Source organism: Varroa destructor, unplaced genomic scaffold (genome assembly GCF_002443255.2).
Source record: "Varroa destructor unplaced genomic scaffold, Vdes_3.0 BEIS01000005.1, whole genome shotgun sequence".
NCBI lineage: Eukaryota > Metazoa > Arthropoda > Arachnida > Mesostigmata > Varroidae > Varroa > Varroa destructor.
Genome location: NW_019211458.1, coordinates 16,507,503 through 16,534,324, shown reverse-complemented (window position 1 = coordinate 16,534,324; position 26,822 = coordinate 16,507,503). Strand labels below are relative to the sequence as shown.

Below are 26,822 nucleotides of genomic sequence, written 5' to 3'. Positions count from 1 at the left end.
AGTTTGCTGCCGCTCAAGCTGTAACACGTTGCGTTAGTTCGCAAAACAAGGGGGTCATCAATGCAGTTGAACATAAATAAAACAGCGCATAATTGATATTACTTCGCATATCATATATTGATTAAAAACGCAACCTTATGGCTAAGTCTCATAGCCTGTGCAAACGACAGATAAGGGCAAAATTTTAGGATTGTTTTACAAGCTGTTTGTTAGCTAGACTTTTAGCCACGGCACGCACAGAAACGACGTTGTTGAGAAGGGTGAGTCTCTCTCACTAAGCAAAAAATCACTAAACACGTTTACGGTGCTCATGTTTCGAAATGGAGTTTTTACGGCGAAAGAGCAGGTTTCACCCGTGTGATCACTTGGGAAAACAGCCATTCACCCGAATTGGCTATTGTCCAGACACTACATTGCATCGATTGTTACATTCGTCGTCGATGCCGTCGCCACGTTCTTCGTTATAAGCCTGATTTTGATCAGCAGATCCTTTTGAACTGGCATTCAGCCAGTACTCAATGCACCAGGCTCTTACATGTATTCCTAGTCTTTCAACAAATTCTTTGGTGATTTGCATAGACTTTGCCCTCGAAGACGAACACAAGGCCGGGACTCTCCGCACGTTTCTTATGTAAGCTGTAGCGCTAGCTATGATGTAAGGAGCTAAGGCAGATTTCAGGAGAACAAGTTATGCAAACATGTTTGCACCTGCATTGTGCAATCAGACACATTTTGAATTAATTCTAGCATTATTCACTATATTCCCAGTTGGGTGACTATTAGAGAATAGGAACCTTGTGCCGTTCCACCTCAGTGTCAAGCGAATTTTCAAAAAACCTTGCCCTCTATACCGTAAAAAGTCAAAGTTGGTGACCCTACTGTTTGGTTGCCTACATATGTTCTATGTGTAGATATAAATGTCGAAATGCAAAAACGAATCGGATACAATTACGAGCTCTTTTCGCCAAATGCTATACATAGCTGAGCTCCACTAAACTTTTGGCTGGCCTTCTCCTGTCCACCGACTCACACTCAGAGATCTCTAGCGACCCCTCTACCAGCTTATCTCTCGTTGCTCGTCGTTTCGTACAACTCCTGCGAACTACCAGACACTACCTTCTCTAACTGCTGCACACACTATAGCAATAGCATCTGTCTCCGTTCTACCACGACGACGACGACGACAACTTCAATTCCCGTTATTAGACAGAGAAGGCCTTCGAAAGCTTCCCTAACTAACTTTGAAGGCAGGAAGCAGTAGGTGTTTCCCACTGCAGAAGGCGGCGCTAGTCCGGAAAGGGGGTAGACTGGGCCGGACCGTAAGGAACCAGTGATGGTAGCAGTACCAGCAGTCAGGCGAGCAGGCCAAAACAAGAATGGAAGAAACGGGCGAGGAAACTGCCCTTCCTAGCTTCTACCTCTGGGCTGGTGGTTTGGGGATATCTTATGGGGTAGACCACCACTCTCGCCACAGAAACACGGGACGTAGTACTGAATATGGCTAGGCAGGGGAGCGGGAGGGGAGGAGGAGCAAGGCTACGAGAGAGCGCAAGATTGAGGATAAGGGAAGAGGAGGGACAGTCGACAGATAGACAGAGAGATCAGCGACCAACCGACCCCCATTTTGCTGAGAATCCCTGGCTGATGGGCGTCGGTCTCTCGTACTCCTTCGGGGCTCTACATATACGCACACACAGATGCAAACGCATGCCGGTAAACACACGCAGACATACGGCCCAGCTGACAAACCGATATACAGACAGAGACAGACTTTGAAGCAACCGATTCGCTGTTCTAACTCCACCCTTCTTCCCTGCGCCATCCACCCGGCAACATCCGTTCGTCACTCGCCACCCGCTAGTATATGCAGTCCTCACTTTGCGTCCTCTCTCTGTAACTCCGTTGTGGCAACGGCGACCTCGGCTTTGATTTGGCTTCGGCGGTAGTGGGACCGTCGACCATCAGCAGTAGCAGCCATAGCGAGGAGTGTGGCAGGCACGCATCGGGGACGATGAGCAGACAGGAACCGGGGTAGAAAACACATTGCAGAGACTCCTCTTATCGGTCGGGAGCCCTACTACCACCAGAGGGGCTGCAGCCGCTCCCGCAGCTGCTTCTTCCGCTGGTGAGGCCAGTCAGGGGGCTGGAACCGAGCAAAGGCAGCTAGAGGCAGAGGCCATTGCGGAGCAGAGCAGACCCATTTCAAGCAGCGTCGAACAGAGGAACGCGGTGATAATGCCTGCTACGTTCCTCCTGCCACTATATCCCTGTTCGGGTCCTTCCCTAAACCCCTTGCTGGTTACTCTTGCTTGCCTGCAACCAGACAACCGAGCGAACGAGCGCTTGGCTAAACCTGCAGTCGACTCTGCTATAGCTGACTTCAACCCCACAATCAGACCTAGAGGGCCGCACTTCGGGCGAGAGCAGCAGCAGCAACATCAGCCTGAAACAGATCACACATAGCTCGTTCTCCTCTGTCAGCTCTTTCTTGCCGTCGAACAGATTCGTTGTTGTTATTGCCGTCTTCGTCCTTCCAAGCCACTCCTGCATTGCTTGCTTAGACTTTACTTTGGCTCGGCTAGCTGTCTCGTGCCCTGCTCCTTGGCCCCGGGACTTCTTTCCCCTATTCCTTGTCTCTTCTACAGTACCACTTCCTTTCTTGGCCCATTCCCAGACAGCTCTCAAGCCCCCTCTTTCGGTTGCCAATTCATCGTCGTGTGTATGCTGCTAGTGCTGCCGGCACCATCGCCTGCCGGAGGTCTCGCTCCATCTCCTTAGCTCGCACCATCCAAGGGGGCTGGCTGGCAATCGGACAACCTAGGGAACCGGCTAGCGATCCGGTCCTGTAAGAAACCAGTAGTTCTCCACACCCTCGGTACTCAGAAGACCGTCAGACTTTCTACATACTAGCATCGCTACCACCATTGCCGTCTTTGATGCCCAGCGACCACCACCCATCGCTTTTCGTGCAGGGGTAACAGTAGCTCACAACTGGGCCCGATCTCCATACCAAGTATCTATGCTGTTGGCGGCCAGCAAACGGCAAAAGGCCCAAGTGAACGCTAACATCAACAACGATGACAACGACAACGAAGTGCAAGCCAACCAGTGAGCGAGTTACTGGGCGGCCAAGCAGCCCGCTGAACGAACGACTTTTCCTTCGTTCGTTTTACTTCCATCCTGATCTTTTCTGCTGCTACTAGAGCTCTTTCCTGCTCCGTCCGTCTAATCCGATCCTTCTTTCAGCTGACCACCACTGCTCGGAGGGGTTCAATTGCCGAAGACAGCAGCAGACAGGACTGTCTCGTTTTCATCAAAGGGATGGGGTGATAGGCGGACAAGCGGGAAGCAACTCTTGCCCCTTGAACCGACGATGAGACGATGGCAACACAACTTTAGCCTAGCCAAACGCCTGTTCTTCCGTCTACTCTCCTTTTTTTGGGAATTACCCGAGTGTCTGCTATTACTCCGACGGCTACTGCTTGTGTCGTTACTCCTACTGCCAAAATTGTAAGCCACAGCTGCAAGGGGTGTGCGCAGCAAGACGCCTCTAGTAACATATTATTACTCCTGTACAGAGCTAACATCAGAAGCAGCAGGTGAAAGGGCGGTAAAACAAAGGATCGAAAATTTTTGCAGATTTTATTACCCCCGATTAAATGAAGACGGATTCTAGTTGTTCCTCTCACGACAGACTAACTCTAACTGGCAACACATCTGGCCAAATCCTAATCTTGTTGTTGTTATCTGCTTAGGTAAACGTTAGATTTATTTTCTCCATATTTTTTCCATATAAGGACGTGTTTATATAGTGTCTAGCCTGGCATAAATCACAGCTTTCTTTTCGAGGACATCCAGTCTTCTTAATTCCTGCGTACTGTTCCGTCCATCATAGCCATCAGTTTTCGTCAGCATACTTCCTCGTGCCCCGTTTTGATACCTTTTTGTTTCTCCCCAGCCGAGCCCTAAAGGCCGGTCTCTTCTTCCCTACTGTATGGCACGAGTATTAGTGAGAACTACAACCACCTGCGGATCACTTTCCAAGCCCAAAAAAGAGATTACCGTTCTATGGCACTGCAGAGCGCCGATAGCATTCGCGCTAGCAGCCGAATGTCGTCACAAGATAGACGCAACTGACAGCACGGTAAAATCACATGAAACAGATCTCGACCGAAGCTGCCGTAAGAAAGGGAAAAGAACTTGTCGAAACAAGAAAGATGCTTCCAATACACAAACTCCCAAGAAAGTTTTCTCTATCAGGCCAGAAGTAGATGGCAACCAACATGGTGGCATTCGTACAGGGGTCGCACGCCGATACGACTAGGCCCTCCTACAGACGGCGCCGTAGTAGCACGCGAAAAGGAACGCTACCGCCAAAAAAGACAAACGAAGCACGAAACGAAGAGAAACAAACGAAGGCGGAAACCTACTAACTGCCGTTACCACTGTCACTCATGAGTTTTAGAAGTCCTGGCGTTGAAGTCCGATAGAAAAAAAAAAGGCTCAGCGTGCGTGAAAAGGAACTAACACCAAATCAAGCAGAGCTTACAAAAGTGCAAAGCTTTTTTCGGATTCTTTCTGTTTCACTACCGCCTTCCGTTATGGGGAGCGGGAAGCGAGGATAAGAGCGGAAGCCATGGAACTTAAAGAACCAACAGCGACGTAAAGTGGAAAATCGGCGCAAGCAGACTGTCACGAAGAATAGCAATAGGAGACAGTTAGTTGCACACCAGTTGACGCTGCCTGGCAATAATACCGCGTTTGGTCCTAGAAATATTTCTATACAAGCTTTGCCTGTCTGCGAGACAACAGACAGTTAGCTGTTTGCCTATCTTGGGTTGTTACTACTTATTACATAGTTTCACACACATTTCCGTCGTTAGTTACCCGTTATATAGAGCAATGTAAGTACATAAAATACGTAGGTTAGAAAGCGGCAGTTATGGCAAGGAATAACGCGGGCCGCGGATGACAAATATCTCGCTGGCTTGCTACTATACCATTAGAGAACGCGCTCTGTTCAACAAGATATCTTCCGAGTCACTCTTTCGATTTCTTGGCTCCAGTTACTTTAAAGAAGTTCCACGAAAAATACGTTTGCGCCGTTGTACGAAAACGGATATCCAACAAACCTAGTTCACTGGCATAAAAGAACGAGTCCTAATTGGCTCAGAGTCTGTCTGTATCAGGCTCTGTGCTCTGCTCTTTACTTTTCGTTACCACAACTACTAGTACTATCATGTTTAAGGTGCTATTATAGTCTGCAGAACACAACATCGCTAACATTAGCGGTAATGTTAGCAATAGCGAAAGCAGCATGACAGACAACAGCAGTACGCCATGAGCGACCATCATCTAATATATAACTCCCTTCTCTTTATTACTCCCGAGTCAGCTTCCATTGTAACTCTATTGCCCCGAAGCAGTTCTTCTATGCGAGTCCCGTCCAACGCGAACTCATGCTTCTGCCGCCGCAGCTACCACCGCCTCCATCGTCGACTGTGACTATGGCGCGGTCTTTGACCGGCTCGATGCTACTTCTGCTGCTGCTGCTCGTGCTTTCCGCAGTGACGGTGCGAGGCTGCCATCACGCTGATTGCCGAAAAGCCAGCTACCATCGTACCACTCCCAACCTCGCGCATCCCTCCTCCCCGCCACGTTACCTCTCATGGAGTCGTGGCTAGCGGAAGCCAGCCATTTCTTATGTGCCAGTGTCGTGTAGTGAGAAAACCGGCCATTTCTTATGCGCCAGTGTCGTGTAGTGAGGATGTTGGCTCTATTTCTGCGTGCTTCGTTCTCCCTCACAGTTCTTTGTGGATGCGGAAGAAAAACGCCTGTGTTGGTTACCATCAATGTACCAAACAAACACTGCTGGCGTGTCTCGCTTCGCCTGGCCACGGCCATACAACGACACACATAAATACGAACGAGCGCCCGTATACGTAGCACGTACGACCGGCCACTGCGAATAGGTCCGGCCTCTGCCAAATATAAGCAGAGCGTCAAGCGGCCGCGCACTCAGCCACGCACTCGCCCATCTGCCTCCCTCCTTCCCTTTCCCCGAACAAAACCCGCTTACAACTTTCATCGTATATTGTGACAGTGTTGTGCGCTTCTATGGGCTGAATGTCTGCATGTGACTCGGCATGTCTGGTCTGGGTCTGTGTGTGATGGACACGATGTTGCTGCTGCTGCTGCTATTGTTTCAGCTGCAGCTGCTGCCGATGAAAGCACATGCAGGAGACCTTGCTAACGGAGATCCTCGAGGCTGTGCGACGTCCGTTTATCCAACAGGGGTGAAGGCGGCAAAGTAACAGCGAGAGGAAGAAATAGCATGTATAGGTCGATACTCATTCTGTGGGAAATACAACGAGCGAACGAAGAAACGAGCGAAACTTCGAGAAGTGCATTTGCTTTTAGTGTCTTCCTTTCCTGTTACTCTTCAGCACTTATACTCCCATCGGCAACTACAGACTGGTTCCACAATAGTGGCATCCATGCAGTTGGGGCAGAAAGAGAGACCCTTTCTTGCAGCTAGCACAAGCCAGCCCTCTTCGAGCTCCGAGTTCAAAGCGGTATCGCGCCACGAACCCTTGCTTGTGGGTCGCTGTCTTTTCTTTCTTCTTCTTATTTTTCTCTTTCTACTTTCGCTTGCCTCAAGTCTTTGCTGCTCCTAGCTGGTGCTTTTATTGCGTCTTCTCTTTGCGCCATCCGACCCCCTCCTTCCATCTTTCCACTGCCGCCGACTTGTATCTCCGCCCTCATGAACGAACGTCGCTGGCATCTCATCGTCCGGTTGTTGTTGTTGTTATCACCGCCATCGTCGTCGTCGTCGTCGCAGCTTCAACCGTTGCAGATGGTCATGGTGGCGTTGTTGTTATTGTTACTGCTCTAGTCGGGCCCCTGTCCTTTCACTCTGACACCCCCCTATCTTTGTCTTTCTGTTGCAATTCTCAAATGCCTGCGCGGACTACCGCTGTGCCACTCGACTAGGCTGCTTCTGCTGCTGGTGGTCCTTATGGCCTGGTATGGCTCGGCTTCAGTCCTTTGCCCTTCGCTTTGCTTCCTAAGCGCTTCTGATATCCTGCCTGAGGCCGTTCAGCTAGCGCGACCCCTTCCGGCGACTGCTTTCAGGGCAGCCTAGCGGTGATCCCGCCGTCACTTTCGCTGACTACAGGCCAGATCGTTGCTAGTACCACTCCGCAAGCCATCACCGCGACGAGAAGCATTTTCCGTTTGCGCCAAGGTGCAGTGGGCGCCACCCTATGCAGATATCGCAGCGAACAGAAGGACAAGCAAACAACCAAGCGGACTTTCTCAAGTGGAACCTCTTCTCCCTTTTCGGAGACGCGCATAGGAACGACTGTCTGCTACCGTTTGTAAGGAAGGAATAGCAGTGGGCGAAGCGGCAGGTCATATGTGAACGGAGCACCGAGTGAAAGGTGAAAGAAACACCCGTACAGAAAAAGTGCGAGATAGAGATAAAGAGAGAACACGTGTGGGCTGGGAGTACAGGAAAATGCCACACGACTGAGCCCAAGCTTTGGTTTTGCTGCGGCACAAAGTCCCTCGACAGCGCAGAAGCAGCGCAAAATGCCCCTTCTCCCGAACTCAAATGCTCCTGCTTGCTCAAACTCGCACATGCAAACCCGCAGAGACCCACCTCTCCGAACGTTGAGAACAACACCGGGACTCTCTCACCTCTTCTACTCTTGGGCAACGAAGTGTTTCTAATGGCAAAGCGTAGAAAACGTCGTTGACTGCAGACTACGGTCGGGCTCCGGTCACTGACAATGTTACCCCCAATATAGGACGGCGGTAACCAGCATTGTTGGCAGTAAAAGCTATGTAATCAACAGTAACAGCTTCTGAATGAAACTGAAAAATCGTTCTACAGAGAAAATACGACGTTATACGTATGGCGTACTATTGTGAAAAGCCCACGCCGAACCCACATCGCGGTTAATAGCAACCGTCCTTTTTCTGAAAAATTGATACACATCCCTAGAAGGAAAAAACCCAGCTGTAATCGCTGAGTAATATGTTAAAAATATATACTGAGGAAATTTCTCGGAAGTGTCAGTCATTCTACTCTTTGCGATTATTCGCGAACACACTCTATGAACTTTTCGTGATTTACACGACTGTGAAGTCGCCGCCACTTAATAATAATTCTAATCATCCAAGACAATCCTTACTTCTAGGCGTTTATTACTATCCCTTAGACTAGAGTGTGATCCGTACGTAAAACTTGATCCCTGCATAATGCTGTACCAGCGATTGTATAGGTGATCTATTTTATTACCTACACCTTCCCAGTAAGCTTACGAGGCGCCCGTGAGCGCCAATAATTTCTATAGCGCCAATCGGGTGTATACCGAAGTATTTTTATATGTCAACTGGCTTCTTGCCGCCACCAGCAACGACACTAAGGCATTGTTATCATATTTTTTTTTCTTCTGTTACATCTGCTTGCTAGACCGCCATTAGCAAAAAAACATTCAAACATGAACGGGACTTCGTATTCAGCCTGGTAAAATCCGTGTAATATTTATCTTTGGCCAATGTCTGTCTCTTAGCGTGGTGCCGTTTGCTGCTAACAAATACTGCATCCAATAGACGTTGTGACATCGTCGTCTTCTCCATATTTACTTTGCTATTGCGGATTGTCCTCAAACGCTGAAGGCCAATACACCAAAGGCGGTTCTACTGCAGGCTTCCTTTCTGCGATTTCTTGTTTTCGTTGCGTGTGTAGTATTTGGTACGGCTATGTCGTCACAAACATTCACATAGATCTACACACAGTATAGGTTTGTTTTCCATTGATCTCTTCAACATCTTCCCTCGCCAGCTACGAACGTGGCTTCGTTCACTTGGTCCTTATTTCGTATTTCAGTTCCGCGCTTCGTACCCCTCAGTTCGTTCCCGCTGAAGCCTTGCTCGCCTGGTGTCTCTCCTCTAGGAGGAGTTTCCCCATAAAGTAAGGTAAAAAGCCTTCGTCGTCGTCATCGTCGCATCGCTGCTGCCACTACTACTGGATGTGTTTCACATCCTTTCGTTCACGCCATTCCAGCATCAGCCAGCCCATTTGGATGCAGCACTTGATCAGGGACAGCATCGTTTTGTTGTATTCTGTTGTCTTATGAGCGGAAGCCACAGAAACGTCATTATTACTGGAAAGAATGCCCACCGTCTCATCCTACTCGCCACTTGTTGTGATTATCGTCGCACTGGCAACGGAACGAACTGCGATGGGGCAGTAAGCTCAGGTGGATGAGCTACTGGACGAACCAAAGTTGTTGCTTCTCAACACCTTCAGACTAGTCCTTTCTTAGTTGTCGTTTGTAGTCCGTAACTTTCGTTCGTTCCTGGGTCCGTCACGATGCCACGAGCGCAGACACTCGGACCGAGTTTAATCCGGCGGAAAACCAAAAACAAAGAGCTTGTCATTCCGATGTCTGTCTATCTGTGCCCCGCTCACGCTGTTCTGCTATTTTAGAATAGCGCTGTTTTGCCGGTTCAGCATCTGTTGCTGTTTCGCTAACTTCACTGGCTTTCGTTCCTCTTCGTTGTCGTCGTCCTCGTCGTCAGGAGCGCTCTTCTTTCGTATTCTTTTTCTGCATCTTCCTCTTCTCTGAAGTCGCCGTCGTTGTCATCACCATCATCATTACCACCATCCTCACTCACACGAACATCAGCATGATCGCTATGGTCACCGGGAACGGCACCAAAGCCATCCTCTGCCCAAACGTCTCGCCTCTTTCGCATCATCAGCACTATCATCGTTTTCTTTTGAGCTTCTGTTTCTCTTGTCGTTGTTATTGTTGTTTCCTGTTGATCGCAGCATCGCGTCTCAATCCGACTTTGTGCCTGCTGCAGCCGCTGTTCGCACTAACTACTTCGCCTCTCTTCTATGGACGCTGCCACTGCTTGCCGCCGATGTCGATGTTGTTGCAGCGATGTCGTTTACTCGTTCCGAGTTCAGTTGGTTTTGACGTCGGCCCCGACTTAAAGCGTTGCCAACAGCCTGCCAGCTATTGAGCGACAGCAACGATAGTAGCGGCGTCAGAAGCGTCAGCAGCGGCTACTCCACCATATACCAGTTAAACTGGTCGCACTTTACCAACATCGTCGTGTTCAGTTTTTCTCTCTTCATCTTTGTCCGTATCCCTCCCCCCAAACGTCGCCGTTCGCTGTTGAGCCGTATCGAACGACATGACTGGTGACGGCGGCAGCAGCAGCCGACTTGATCTAGGAACATTCCAGTGCACCGGATAGAGAGGGTAGAAAGAAGAGCATCGTCAGCCGCCGGCGTCAGTGCGACGGCCGACATCACCGGTAACAGCCATGACAATGATGCAGTCGTCCCAAAAAAGCACGTCATATCATCCCCTTTATCACTATGAACAACAACACCAGTAACAGCGACAAGAGGAACCACTGAACGAAAGCTGTAGCAAGCGCTGCTGTCGCCGCCGCCGCCGCCGTCGTCATCGTTGCCACTATGACACCGACAGAAGGGAGTCGTCTACCCGTTGCCTATCGTCCTTCCTCCTCTTCCTCCTGATTTTCTGTAGTAACTTGGGGGTGGGGCGGAGGGTGGTGGGTGGAAGAAGCAGCAGGGGGTGGCGGAGGCAAGGGCCGATGGTGCGCCGGCGTCGCAAGCGCTACCGGCCAGCATCACCTCGACCGACTATATCGTCAACACCCGGCGTAACATCAACAGCGGCAGCAATAAAAGCATAAGCGACGATGCAGCGAGGACAACAAATGAACGGATGGAGGTTGACAGCGTGTGAGCGAGGCAGCGAGAGCCGGCAAACGAACAAACGACAGAAAGTCAACGAGACCGGCAGAGAGGTGGGCTGTACGTAACTCACGTAACTACAACAGTGTCGGCCAATACCAACAGTCGTGAAGGGTTGAAAATGAGGAAAAAGGTGCTCGGTCTGCCGATCAATCTCCAGTTGATAAGAGGAACGGAAACAGAAGCTCATGAGCCGGCGTCACTGACGAGAAAGAATACGCTTAACACAACGACAACTATAACAATATGAACTTGATCTCCGTTTTCTTTATCGCTGTCGTCGCCGCCGCAGTGTCCCTATGTTTTCTATTTCGCCCCGACCTATTTTTTAACTTCTTCCTCTTAGACGACAACAACAACTGCAGCTTTGTTGACGAGAACATTAGTTGGCCTGGACGTCAGGCCGACGGTGCATAGGCCGGCCCACCGGCATCGTCGTAGGAGCTGACATTTTGATTGTTCAGAGCGATGACAGCGTGACCGTGTCTGCTACAGACGTACACCGTGTCTTTATGAGACTGGTTTTGTCTGCTTATATATGCTGCTGCTGCTCCTTGTACGTTGCGCTGGCGATCCCGCCAGACACTCTGGCTGATCTCTCTGGTATCGGGAAATCGGGGGACCGAGAGGGCAGCCAGGACGAGCACGACTACGTCGTTGTTTGGCTAACTCGGAGGCAGTGCTGGCCGCGATCCTCGCACCTGCTCCAGCTGCTTCTGCTATGGCTTCTACCGCTTCCGCCGCCGCCACCGCTGGTGCTGCTGAAACCCGTCACGCTATCAGCGCTATTTATACTTATGCTTTTGCTTCTGGAGTCGTCGATGGCGTCTGGCCGTTCTATGCGCTGAAGATGACGCTGGCGCTATTTTTATTGTTGTTCGTGTTGTTGTCAATAGCGTCGTATCATTGTTGTCGCGATGGTCATCTCAGTCGTTGATACCGCCACGATCCCCACCATCAACGGCCACGGAAATGGCAGTAACAATATTGTTGTGGCTGCCCACTTGCTGTTACTACGTGTGTGCTTCGGCAACATAGCGACGTCGTCCATCATCAGCGCTCGGTGGTTCGTTCGTCCGTCCCTCTTCGTCTGTCCGTTGAGAAACGTTCGCTGTCGCCTCTGTCTGGGTTGACCTCTTGCTCGCAGACAGAATTGTATTCACTACCTATTGCTGCTGACAGTTGGCGAGACAAAATCAAGTGAACGGACAAAATGGGCAAACCTCGAAAAAGCCAACTATTACGAAGACCTGTACGCTTGCCAGTTGTTTCTGACGTTGCCGCGCCCCCCGCTGCTATTGCCACCACTGCCGTTGTTATTGGCCATCGCGATGCCAAACTTGATTTTTGAACTGGTCGCAGCCTGCCATTGAATTAACAGTGTATTAGACGATATCATCTTCACAGACGCCGCCGCTGTGGCTATTGTCGTCCGCTATGCTGATTTCGCCGGTGACATAACGGCAGCTGTGCGTGTGCAATAGTCAAAACTAGAGGGGGTTCTGGTGTTCCACAAAGCTAGAACGATATAGAGAAGGTTGTTACACACATATATATGCGTGTAACAATGCACAATATATATATATATATACATAAACGCGGCATCCTCTAGATGACCCTGGGGCAACATGGGCAACGACATCTATATGTTTCTATGTCAGGTTATCCGCCCCATGGGTTTACTGCAATGAGACATTTGCTTAAAACCCGCCGATGATCTTGAAACACACCGAAGTTCCCTATCTTCCCTCCGCGCCGCTTTCGTGATCATCAAGTGGATGGATTTGTTGTCGGTCACTTGCACCCGTACTTCGGTGCAGTTAGCTGTTTCTGCCACCAGATGTTTTTTTACGTTGTTATAATGGTCGTTGTTGTTGTAGTTGGTATTTCTCTTGTAGCGGCTAAATTTGCTCCCGGGCGTTGATCGTAGTAGCGTTTGTTCTGCTCGACAATGGACCAACTAAAACTGCGCAGTCGAACAGCCGCAACGTCTGTAGTCCTTGTTACGTAACGTTTCGGTTTTCCGAAAGTGCCAATTATGCACCAGACAGTATCAATTGATCAAAACACGACGAACCGGCGACGCATCAAAAACTAGTGCACAGAACCCATTGAGACCGTAGGCTGTAGGACGTATTAGGGTGGAGTCGACATGTGTACTGTTGCAATGCACGCACAAGTATCAACAGATGACATATGAGTAATTGCAACAAGAACTAAAATTAACTAGAGGGCTTTTTTCATATATACCTTCAATATAAAAGATTACCCCGTACAAAGCAGAGTCGTGCTGAAGTCATGATAGACTACTAGCATCAACTTCGGGTTTGGCTTTCTTGACTAGAACATACAGCTTTACAACATACTTTTAATTTATCTTACGACATCTCTATCCATCACTATTTCAGATATGAGGAAACTATAGAAAATTCCCGTAAAGACGGGCGTTGCGGACTGGCTAAATCTCAGTCACAAGACGGATATTTGGTTATGTCTCCACAAAGTAGTCGAATCAAGTAAACGCTTGGAGAAAACGATCATAAAGGCATCACCCGCTAATGGCTACATTTCAATCGATCCACGCGATCCCATCAGATTAACAACCAGCCCCCCGCCCTCCCATCACCCCATTCCTCTTCGCTTACAATGCAACGCGTTGCGGAGGGTAAGATAGGCACGACAACGATTGCCGCGATCAAAGCTATTACCACGACATTTACTAGTATTTTAAATAACGATGAGAGATTTTAATATTTGACTTTGCATTGATTAGAGACGTGGCAAAATATTCGTATTATATTTAGTGGGAAGCGATTGATCACTCATGATGTCAAGAACACGTCACCCGTTCCGAGACAGCAGATAGCCTCACTCATATTCGATTATCAAAAATTCTCTACTTATAACGTATACTCAGTTTCCCACAAAAAACATAGTAGAGAAAAATAGAGCGACAGGGATATGTTTACAGTGCATATCTAGAGGACGTATTAATAAGTTGACATCGCTTTCACGGTATGTCAAGGGTAAACATTGTTCAAGAACTTCCCTGCCTAAACTATTAATAGAAATTTCTTAGCGACTACGTTGAGAACTATGAAAAACGCGTATCTGATGATATTCTTTTGTGCCCATGTTTAATTTACTAGACAAATCAAAAGGTCACTTAAAAAATTAATTTTTGTTTATGCGCGCTTAGGTAGTAATGGGTTCGGCACAGCATATTTAACTTTTCCGTTTTTTGACCATTTTTGCTTTTCATTGCACCACCTCCATCAACATCAGACATAACGTTGGCCTACTCGTAACTCTGTAATCGCTAGATAAAACTTTCAATTAACAACAAAAGCAGCAGTAGCAGCAAAATCGACCGTATCCGAGGCCTTTTTACCGTTGTCAATTCCATTACCGACGTAGTGGTAACACATTTTAGGGACAGCATTGTGTTGTACTTCAAAAGAAACGCCGGAAGCTTAAGATAACAAGAACGTCATATTGTTGCGCTCGCAAATCATTCGTAAGTGGTCAGTTCGATTCTGCAAGCTTTCACCTCTAGTTTCGTCGGATGCCAAGCGGGAAGCCGGCGATTTTAGCTGTTGTAAGCTACATCAATCAATGTGTTTTTCATGGTGGACGAGCCCTCGAAGGAGGTGCCGGCTCAATAGAGTAATATTATTGCTTTGATCATCATAGCGTATGATGGCGGTCGAAGCATCTTCACAGCAGATGTCGGTGGCAGAAACACAACAATCTTCGGCTAACACGTTAGAAAAATATTTGTAACATCAAATCTTATTGGGCTTAACTTATCACTAGGACTGCCTCCCGTTACGCACATTTGTGCGACATATGTTGCGGTATCATCTCTAATATATATCTTTCAACGTGGATGATCTATGATGAGAGGCTGGAGCTTTTACAAAAGAAGTTACATACACAAATATCAAGTGTGCCTTTCTACCCAACTGATTCGAAAGAATTTCTAGGGGAACGACTAAATAAAAAAAGGGAAACTAATGGATCAATTTTTGCGGAAATCAAAATTAATTATGTGCGCATGTCTTGTGGTGTAAGTTTGTTGAAAGACGAATAAATTGAGGTAGATGTCATGTGGCCACGAAGAAAGTAAGTTGAATTACTTGACAACTCTCAAAAAGTCAACAGTCGTTTATTTCGAAGATGACAAAATCCTCACTACTGGTAGCACGAGATTATTGCTGTGACCTGAAAAATTCGAAACAGCAGAGATTATCACGTAAATAACAAACTTTAGAGCTTTTCGAAACGGGAACTTAATCAATTTAATTGCCACTTGGAAGAGAGTCGATCTCCTCCTGACAAAGTGCTATTAAACACAAACTCGGAGCTCATAGTCTATATACATATTAACGACATTTACAAGCTATCTGTAACAGGTTTCGCCTGTGAACTGCTGATAGTACAGTTTTGCAAACTGCTACGAGTCTGTTTTGCTTGAAATAAAACTATCATACTTAAACTAATTGACTGGGGAGGATTGCTTCTTCGATATGCTAGTAATTTCTTGGAGCTACACAAATCTACTAAATAGAAAAACTACACATTACAGAGCTTCGTAGGTATAATCCAAGAAGCACCGCAAATTTTACGACAGTATAGGCTTAGGGCACAGGGAAGCCCCAAGAAAGCTTATGACCTAATCGGTGGAGGTTTACTTTCACAAGCGATTACAAAACGATGATCTTGCCTACACTCAGTCAAACGGTGTCGCAAGTGCTTTGGTGGAGGTAGGCAAAAGGGTCAGAGGCGAAGTAAAGACTCACCATCAAAAAACCCTCCAAATTTAAAAACTGAGCTCTGTTTTTGAGTTGGATATTGCACGGCGACAAGTCATCGCCCTACTGTTGTCGCTGTTGCGTGCCTTAGTATTATAGAGTCTCATGCGGTGCGTTTTGCTGCCGCCGCCGCCGCCACTGTCGCCGCCGCAGCCGCCGCCGCCGCCGCCGCCGCCGCTGCTGCTGCGTCGTGATTGATGTCGGGCGGCATCTTTGAACTTGTACTTTTGTTAATCCGCTATGCAGCTCAACTCGGTGGTCGCTCATAATCATCTGTTTAGTGGACTCAACCTGGTACACGCTATACAACAAACACGTAGCAGCGTTAATTATGTATGTGCACCAAAACGGCGTGGTAATAAAAGTAGGAGCCGGTACTTCAAGAACTAAGGAGTGTCGCAGGAGAAATACCGCTATGATTTGATTAAACACCGTTCGACATAAATATAGAATAGTCTGACGATTTTATATGATTACTTTTAGGTTGCTGTTATCCCGTATGAATTCGATACCGTTTACAGCATGTAGAACGTGTCATGTCTAATTGTTTCAGTGCAAGTTTAAACACCGACGAAATTCACTCCACCAATGAGCAATGGTAGCGTCGATTGTAATAAATAACAACATATGTTTATCTTGTCAGTAGCTTTATCATTTTTAACAACACAAACGATGTGCAACCGATCACTCTTATGACTTGCATCACATGTTTGCCATACATCTTTGTACGACTAAATTATATCAAAGCATAATATTATCGGAATACATCTGCATTGTCGCTCGTTGTCAGTTCGACTAAGATATCAACCTACAGGACAACGCACCAAATTTTCATGCTATCTGCCCACAGTTGACGGTGATTAACTGCTACAATGGTACCGACATCGTTATAGTTAGCGTAAAGCCACTGTGAAATATATGCTTTGCTCTTGTCAAGCTAGCTGACACGTTTTCATAAAGTTTCTCACCGGCTGGTTGCACCATCCCAAATCACTTTGCGTGCTTCGTTTGCTGAATCTTGGTTGCTTCCGCTGCCGAACGCCAGCGATGTTCAGCGGCCTTCCATGCCATCACCGTACACAGTGCAATCCAAGGCATGCTTCGTGTGCCAACGATCGCCGAACGCCGTACTCTGCTGACTCATCTTTACCTAATTTTTTCATCGTCGCTTGCCGTAAACGTAATCATACATCGGCCAACGAAACACATACCAGCCTAAAAACGCGTTCATATACGTATGCACGTATATATATGCCTTTTTATACAAACATCGTGAGAGCCTATGGCACAATCGTGTCCACTAACGGAAAATTACCCTTGACCAACTGTAACTGGCATTTACAAATCGCATCGATATCGCGTCAGCATAACATGTAATACCACCATCACCCAACGCAGTTCTAGTATTTCAACAACAACAACCCTATTATCAACGTTCGGCTGCAGTCGCAGCCGGCACTGCTGCTGCTGCTACCGTCATCGTTATCGTCATCATCATTATCAACATAGGAAGCATTGTCGCATGTTTCTCATTATCTCAGAATCAACGCCAGCGTCCTCCGCTGCGGCAACCGAATGGTAGCAGCAGTAACAGCGGGGAACATTACCAGATTATCGCACACGCATGGTGCGCGACGCGAGACAACTGCATTCTGGCCGGAAGCTTTCAAAAGCCAGCATCTTTGTGCTCGCTTTTTTGAGTAAAACAACCATTGGAACAAATATTACCGCTGTTACTGACTGGGCTGTTGCAGCGACGAGTTGCCTCGATTTGGTTTGGAAAAGTCGTCTAGAAAAAAATCGTCTCTGGCATTTCATAAATACGGTAGGCCACGATTCCGTTTGTGTCCTGTATAATAGAGACTTCATCGGCACTCTCTATTTCGAAAATCGCAGACAGTGATGTTCGACACAGAGAGTTCCTTTTGACGGTAGGCAAAGACGTGTCTAGCCTGCTCTCAACTGGTGTTTTCGTTCTGGCATGGAAAGTATTACTGCGTTTAACGATTAAGTCCACACAACATGTCGAGGTGTACGCTTGCTATCGATGTAGAAATGTCGATATGAATACAAAAGGCACTAGGAGAGTCATCGCGAGCTAGCAATGAAAACAGTGACGCATGACGTGTCCTGACCACGTTTCAATATACTCCGCATAACTATGGCTGAACGATGTCTACGGCAAACGAGATACATCAACCACGTTGAGCAGTCTCCGCCTTGCCCGTTAATGTGGCACTCTATTAGGCGTCGGCTACCTCGATGCTGGATGTTTCGCGCTGGCGGTGTCGAATACACATGCGGGGGTGTTCTAACAACAAACGGCCACAACCGCCATCGCGTGATTCTCCCTGCTATTCAAATTAAAGTTGTTGCTTCTATATCCCTATATTTTCACCATCACTGAAATGTCGCTATCTTCTTTCATACTTGGCAACGCTCTGGCTCGAATTGTCAAGTCAACTGACTCGACAAATGAAGAAAGAGCCCAAACCAGCTATATCAACGCCATGAGTTCGACCACCGCCACGAGCAGTTTACAGCAGTCGAAGTCGATCGCTGCGTGAAACAAGGCGCCACTCATCTCTTTCATATCCCATTACGCGCGGTACCCTTAGCAGTGTTAGAGCTATAAGAAAGCTACTACTTTAGCTTCAGGCCCACCAGCAACCTGCACAGCGTCGCTGCAAAACTGGCCCCTGCTGACAGATCTCGAAACAGGTAGTGGAACCCTGTTCAACTATATTGCTATTCATCGTTATTGTGTGCTAAAAACAATATATTACAGAGATACAAGTGATGTACACTCGGAAGAGATCTTACTGATCCCCTATTCCTCCGTTTCAGGAGAGCCAAAGCAATATCTAAATTTAGTCAACATTCGTTACCACGTGCCAGATTAGAAATTTCTCTGAATACTATAGCCACTTGTTTATAAAATATCCTGTCAGACGGTCCCTGAGTACGACGTAAAACACTACATCGGTATGATTTTACTTAGATTTTTTAGTTCGAATTATTGATGAAACGACCGTGCATCTACCGTACACTTAATGACAACTATCGTTTGATGTATACATCGCTATAATTGAACCAGCTAGCCTCTAACCCAATCAGCAATAGACTATGTAAAAAAAACTATAGCACTCGTTGGATGAGCGTCGTTCAATAATGATGCCAACGATAAGAATATCGCATTAACAGTTGCCTTCTGCTGAGGTGACGCAACGCGCGCTTCCGATCAGCTGAAAAGACACAGATCATCAGCATCATTGCCGCGGCGCCGGACATAAACAGCGCCTGAATGCGACGAGAGCTAAGGCGAGACACAGACAACACGAGATTAAGAAACCAGCAGCAGATGTGACTATAGCAGCTGCTGTATTGGTACGCCAGTATTGCAGAGTAGAGCTAATGTATAATCACTGTGGCTGCCTTCGATGCCTCTGTTGGCAACCAGAAAAGTCGTCGTCTGGGTTTGGGCTAAGCTGACCGACACTATTGTCGCTGCAACTGTTGCGAGCAATAGTCGTTCAAAACATTGGGCAAGGCGAAGCGAACACACCTATGATTGGGCGACGGACTGATTTCTGCACGATCGTCGTTTCGTTGTTGTTGTTGTTGTTATTAGATGATGCTGCTATTGCTGTTAGCGTTTTTAGTGCTGGCGATACTACGAGTGTCTGGTTTCTTGTCACAGCTAGAGGAAAATGAAAAGAGAAACTGTTACAGGGCTACTTTAACATGGGCCAACGACGTCATCATCGGGACCCTAATGTGTAGCTGCTAAAACTGTAAATGGCGCCTGTATTGCCACCGGCACGATTCGATCACTACTTCCACATGACGGACAGCATAAGAAAAGAACAAGGGCAAATGCGTAGAGCGGGGCCGATAGTACGATTAAATTGGCGGTAATAGGGTAACCAAAGTCAATGTGCCGGTTGCTGCCATCGAACATACTTTCAGCGAGTGCAACACAGGAATCGTAATAAAAGCACAAATGGCACCCCCATTACTGTTGCAGTTTGATACTAACCCCCTCTGCGTTTGCTGTAACTTTCAGGTATCTAACTACGCCTTGCACTCCTGTTCACTGGCGACTCGAAACGACAACAGCCATCATCAGCAGCGACAACAACAACGACAGTGAATGAATTTCTGTAATGGGCCTAGGATGCGGATCGCAAGCAGCTTTGAATAGATATTTATTCAAAGCTCATAGATCATGGCCCCAGCACCGTGCTTCTGCTCCTAAATGACCCGCTGCTTTGCGGAACCTTGCTTAAGCTTGCGGATAGCGCTAAAACGCTAGAACTCCGAACTCACTCGTCGAAAAGCGGACAAGATAATGCTCAAGTTGTGTGTGATCTTGATATAAATACTATAAATCTACAACTATTTGCCAATTTGGCGGTTACGAAATGTATTTACAACTCCTCACGCTTAAACATGATCACGTCGCTATCAGGCTCCGTCTAGATTTAAAAAAAAAGTTATTGTTTTTTTATACCTTTTTTAAGTATCGGTATTTTGACTGGGCACTGTAGCAGCAAATATACATAGAAGTGTCAATAGGTTTTACGCTAAATGTCATTATAGAGCTGAAGCATAGAAAGCAGAACACGACCTATTAAGAATTGCTATGAATAAATACGTCGATAATTGAAACATTCATCAAAGTTACAGAAGCGAAAGCAATGGGGGAAACGAGCGTGTAGTTTCCATGAATTACGTAGGATAAGCTTAAACTAATTCTCTCAGAACACCCAGCTAAGATATACTTGTTGAATATGACCTCGAAGTGTGGTCAGTATTTGCAAAATATGTTGGCAAGTGTCTGTAAACACAACCTAAAACTCGTCAAAATCGATCTTTTTTTATAGTCGTTTTTTTCTTAGCGCTGCATAAGGCGAGAAACATGATTATGCCTCCCTACAACCCTCGACTTGCAGGGGGACTACAGGGAAACAATGGTTTGATTCGGCAATTTGAAACTATCTGAATCTAGCTGGGAGTGAGTATCCGCACACATCCCACACCTATTTCTACCAGTAAATTGCATAACTGACAAACTTTGTCTACACAGGTACAGTAAAGCTGCTCCGAATGAGAAACGTGAGGTCAATGACCGACATTGAGCCGCCGCTCTCCCCATCCCTCCGGCGCCCATTACATCTACAGATTAAAAAATTAGTAATCTAAACAAACGTATGACGCCTGTCATACATTGGATACATATTACTACTAATCTTATTCGGTCTTCGGTTTTCAGCGATATATTCAGTGTACGCAATCTATTAAGTGCTTAATTATTACGTTAAAGAAGTGGCACACATTTTTCTAGTTTCAGTCGATACAAAGAAGACGAACATTATTCAAGTGGCATTTCTAATTATAAACAACAGAAATAAACATATTTATTTTCGAGTAATAACCGACTACTTACAACCGCACGAGGCGTTGATATCATATGATTTGATGATAATTCATCAGCATAATTTAAGCAGGAATGAGATATTTTTTGTAGCGTTCCCTTATAATATTGCGGCTAGGGTAGAACTTAGTTCAAAGTATAGTTATGTAAACAGTCGGGTCATTATAACCAAATAGACATCGATTAGATGGCTAATCGAACCTATAGCAAGAAACATCTATTTAGGGCAAACAGAGACAAGCGGGCAGGTCATGCGCTTGGCTAACTTAAATGCCCCGTCTCACAGCGCTGACGTAACTATTTTGGGTACAGGTCGGACCTGCGGCAAAATAGCAGAACCCATTTCTGGTATGATTTGAAGTGATTAATGTGAAAAAAGAACATTCATTCGTGGACCATCACGTAATTTAGAACATCTGACGCCATACGATCCGCAAACAATGACGACTGTTGCTGCATTGAGTCTGTGACTGCTATATATAGTTAATCGCATCCACTGTTAATGCACACTTTCCAATATGTAAACGAATTTTACATTGAATTATGGACGAACGCTGTTATGAATATGAAAAAATGAAAATAGACAAGTACAAACTCCATTGCACCAATTTTATTTCCAATTGAAAAATTATTTGAGGTAATACGAGGAATAAGAAGGGGTAGCCGGCCAGGATACAAACTATTTTGTCGCATTAATCGGAACGTGATTCTCTTCAAAAGAATCTAAGTTCGTTCGAATGTGTGCTTTCTTGCGTTTTGTTCAAAATCGCCGCATTATTCTATTCTGGCATAGATGTATGTCTGTGTGTCAATATGCATACAGGCAAGTCTTGTTGTTAGTTAGTCATGCGGACAGAGGTACGGCGGGCGCTGAGCTGAGAAACCCGAGATATGCACTAAGATCTAAGCGGATACGCACTTCTTTTTATCATTTTATCCCGCTCGCCTGTTAACACTGGTGTCTATTTTTGAATTATTATTATGAAGCTAACTTGTTTTCGGTGAGTGGTATTTCGCAGCAATGTGAACGTGTATTCTCAATTCATTTAGAAGTCGTCAATGATTTATTCAATAGAAGTCTCTCTAATGGAAGGAGATAAACATTGAAGGTAAATGGGAAAGTGCGTGGCAGATTGCTGCTATCTATATCAACAAAACTAATCAATTTCGACGATAAATTTTACAATAAATTCAATAAATTTTATGACACTAATTTTTTACGTTTCGATTGAACGAAATGACGCACTATTTTTTCACTATCGAGAGCTCTTTTGACACTGACCTCCATTCGAGCGTTATGTTGCGATGCGTTATCTCCATTATGTTGCAATGGTGTGATCCAGACACTCGTGGGAGTTCTATTCAAGCAATTCTAATATATACAGTAAAGAGATGTAAGTATGAAAAGACAGCGCAGGTAATACGAATTGGTATTAAGACTGATACCAACTCGTATTACTTTAAAAATAACAGTAAAAAAGGTGATAAGATTATCAAGAAGTACCGCTTCATTTGAATAATTTTCAACGCGGACATTAATTTCTGTGACATGCTTTATAACAATGCGTAGCCAACTTTAATTAAATGGTAAATACTTCTTATTGCTTTTTTATGGCACATAACCATTCAATAATTTGAACCTTTCGTTCTAAAACTTTAATAACACTATTTGGCCAAAACCTGCGATTCTTTTTTCCAAACATAATAACTCTGAAAGGGCCCATTCCATATTCAAACGAGATGTACTTCAACAGTCCACTAAATTATGCCGCCAAAAAAAAATTCAAAAAGGTAATAATTCGGCTATTCCTGCTGGTGAAAAACAAACAATGAAGCTGACGGTTTCGTTTCGTTGTCGACACCACCGTTATATGCGCCGTCACAGCGACTTCAACAATGACGGTTTTGAGAGTTCTCCAGTCATCCACTTTCAGGCGAGCCACTAACTATCCATCATGATATCATATCCAAGAATACTTCACTCGCGCGGTGATATTTAGGCGTTGTCTTATTTGTCTTTCCTAAGTGCGAATGCTGTTCATATATGAAATGCAAAGCGCTTTCTTACAAAACTACTTGACGTAAATTACTGGTATCAGGCGGACCTAATTTGCACTTTCTCTTTTTTACCATCGATGACATTAGGTTACATTGTTGTTGTTTATAGCAGTTTTGTCGTTGTGACCAGCAGATTAACGCATACCTTGTAGAGTACATAAGCACAATTTCTAAAAAATTATTTCCATTATTATTATTATTATTATTTTTGCTTTCGATAATAATTACTCAGTAAAATTGCTTGCACTGAATGTCCAATAAATTGAATACAGACACTATTAAATTGCAGTATGCCACTGCTAGCGCAACGGGAGAAATTTCTTCGGGCTAAACCATTTCTACCGTTATCAGGCAGCCGAATACGAGAACAAGATACCTGGCCACAACACAGGCAATACCTTCTTTGGCTTCTCTTATATCCACAGCACAGTCTATACTAAAGTAAAAAAATATAAAAAAGTGTCATAAGCATCAGAAATTGATGAAACAACAGAAAGAGAGGGGCACTGCACAAAACAAATAACAACGAGGGGCACTTATTGACCTTTCTCCGTGTTCTGTAATTCCATGGTATCTCTGGCAAGTTCTTAAAATTATTAAACATGCACCAATATTTGTAAATATTGCATTCGAACAAAAACTCGGAAATTTTGTGTATTCGATAGAAAATCGTTACACCGCCCACCAAATAATGAATACAATGTTGTGCTTGCGTCAAGTGCTACGCTTGAAGCGTTGCTCTGATCTTTATCGTAGCAAATGGTTATCCTGCCTGCAGATGTTTTGCAGTCGTTAGTTACATGCTTATAATTGATAAGAAAAATTTTCAGGTATTTGTCTATGTCGTTGAGCGATACGTGCGACAAGGAACGTCTTTCCAGAATAGCGAATAAACAAATTCGCACTGAATAGATGCGGCCGATTCGATTCAAAAGTGAACACAACGTGACCAAATAGATAGCGAACGGGTGGGCCAATTATTACATCGTTACGAATATTATGAATGTTGCTTTCGCCTTAAATATTTCCGCTAAGCATACTTTGGCCCATCTAGCGCACGATATGCGGGCTTTGTCATCTCATTGTTGTCTTCTTCGTCGTCGTCGTTACGAAGGTACGACATCTTTCTGTGCTCCATGCCTGCACTTGGTTGGATTGCAGTAGCTATATTTGTCAAAGCCATTCGCCAGGCGGGTCAAATCCTGCATCAGTTACGGTGCCGGCACCAAACGAACAGAGACACTGACTACCAGCAACGAAACGAAACCAAAAGCCAAACGCGTTTCGTTGGCGCGTCGCTGTTCACCCTCTTCCTTTTTAGATTTGTGTGCGTGCGTGTCGCTCGCTTGCTCTGTCAGGTCTGTTTCACTCCGTTCTATTCTTCGACCAATGACTGGACCCGCAGGTCTTGATTGCGAACGACTAGTGGCATGAAATGCGCGAGCGGGGATAGTATAGTTAAGCCTCTCTACTGCATCAGCAGCAGTGGCACTCGTAGTGGTTGCAGTAGTGGTCGGTCGGCCAGTCGGTCTGTCGATAAGTCGCTCGATCGCCGACTCGTTGCTGCTGCTTTTGCTGCGTCTGTCTGCTTGGATGCCACGGCATCCGTAGCCGCAACTGCAACCTTTGTTCGTTGTTCACGATGCGGGATCTCAGGGATGCCGACGACGACAACGCCAATAGAAGAGAGTGAGCCAGCGATAGTGGTCTCGCCACGCATTCGTTGACGAAGAGCAAAATTCTGCTGCTGGTGCTGTTACTCTCTCTGCCTTTAACTACCCCATCCTATACCACTTGTACAACTATCACTTGAAGGAACATTGTCAGCCATCTTAACAGTTAGTCTAGTCGGGCTGTGGCCGCTAAGTCTGCCGGCTGCGTCTCGTATTCTTTAGCTAGAACATAACTATATACGAAATGACTGACTGACATCCACGCTGTTGCTTAGAGACAGATGGGAGCGATGAACACGGACAAACGAGCGGACGGACGGACGAACGAGAAAGCGAATTCGCGTGTGTAACAGTAACAAACCCGTGAACGGGGTTGACGCTGCGGCGACATTCTGCTGCTCGTGCTGGCGCTGTTACAGCGAGAGCAACATTCGTTACCCGCCACCGCAACGTGGCATCAAGTTGAGTGCTGAGTCAGGGAGAGTGACTACGACGAGAAAGAAAAATTCCACAAGAGATAAGGCTCTAGCAATGTTGTCACAATGGCTGTCCCTCGGCCTTAGGCAAAACACCGACGGGCGGGAAGCCAGACATGAGCAGCGAAATCAATAACCAAAGCAGCGACAACAACAACATCAATGGATCGCTCATGTGGACCGTTATCAAACACATGAGGATAGGACACGGCGATTACTTCAATCGATAGCCGTGCCAACACCCAGCCAACTTGGCAGGCAGGCTGGTAGTCAGGTAGGCAAATAGGTCCTATAACAGCATGTTATGCCTCGGGCCAAGCCGGTAACGCTCGTTCTCTTTTTCTTTAGGACTTCGCTTTCTTCCTTCAGCGAAATAAACGCCGTCAGGAATAGCCACCGAAACTGAACAGCCATCACATGATGACGACGACAACGACAATAACAAACAAACGCAAAAGTGGCGGTGGCAGAGGGCGTGCCGTCCAAAGACGAGTTTCCCAGTTCTACAGATACTAATAGTAAGAACAACACGGGATTATCAGCCAGTATCAGTTGGTATCTGTCTATCTGTTTGTCGCTGTCCAGCCCTACTAAGTAGTCAGGAAGAAGGTAGTGCAGCACGCCGGGGGTACACAGCACCGAGAGGACGAGACACATCGATAGGGGGATCGCTCAGGCGAAAGTAGGCACATACGACGGCGACAGCAGCGCGAACAGCGAGAGCAAGACGAGTTGAAAAACACCACAACCGCACCTCGTTCGACCGTTCGTACTCATTGTCACAGCGGCGACGACCTATCTGCTTGCTACCTCTAGGTTTAGTGGAGTCAGCCCCGCCGACAGTAGAAGCAGTAGGTTCGCAGCATCGTGCCCGAGCTGCCTGTTACCCCTGGTGATGCGATCGAAACAGCAAGCTTGTTTAAGCCTATCTTCGGTGCGTCCCTGCAAACATTTTCAGCAACAGAGAAAAATATGATACGAGCAAAAGACGAAAGGCGGAGACAAAAAGAAAAAAATAGGCGAAAAAAGAAGAAATCAACAACGGCAATAACGAGAACGAAAAAGAAACGAATGCTCGTTTTTCTGTGCCAGCTGTGTACGGCTCTGCGCTGTTTTGGTCTGTCCTTCGGCGCTCGTCTGGACCGCGGGCGCTGTCGGACCACTGTGCGAGACTGGAATGAGGTGAAGTGGCGGATCTGCCGCCAAGACCTCGCTGCTACTGCCGTTGTCGTTGTTGTTGTTCCCTCGGCAGCGGCAAGCGGAGGCAACGCGGCGACAGCGACGACAGTCCGGTGCCGATGCTTCTAGTGGCAATGTAATAATGGCAACAGCGAGAAGAGCGTCCATGATAATGGTGGCATCATCGTCGTTGTGATCATCGACGCCACTTAATTCGAAGCCAGCAACGGCCTACGAATCAGCGCAAACGGCAGTGGCGCTTCTTTTCGCGTGCGTGTACCCAGATGATACTCTAACAACACTGACGCATCAGCATCATCACACATTTGCCATTTACTACCGCCGCTGCTGCCGATTCGCACTGCAAAGAAACAACGG

The 26,822-nt window shown here is 46.4% G+C and overlaps 1 protein-coding gene across 5 annotated transcripts in view; it reads right to left on the bottom strand.

The window, feature by feature from the left end:
• CtBP (C-terminal binding protein) overlaps positions 1–26,822 on the bottom strand; it is a 41,332-nt gene that overhangs the window by 11,534 nt on the left and 2,976 nt on the right. The window contains exons 1-3 of one of the 5 annotated variants that reach the window (XM_022809048.2): positions 16,590–16,731; positions 15,610–15,922; positions 14,947–15,031 (exon numbers count right to left, since the gene is read on the bottom strand). The exons of 2 other annotated variants lie outside the window; for them this stretch is intronic. The gene's annotated coding sequence lies outside the window, so the exon portion shown is untranslated. Of the gene's footprint in view, positions 1–14,946; positions 15,032–15,609; positions 15,923–16,589; positions 16,732–26,822 lie in introns of those variants that run through there. 2 more of the 5 variants (XM_022809049.2, XM_022809050.2) reach the window with 2 other exon arrangements.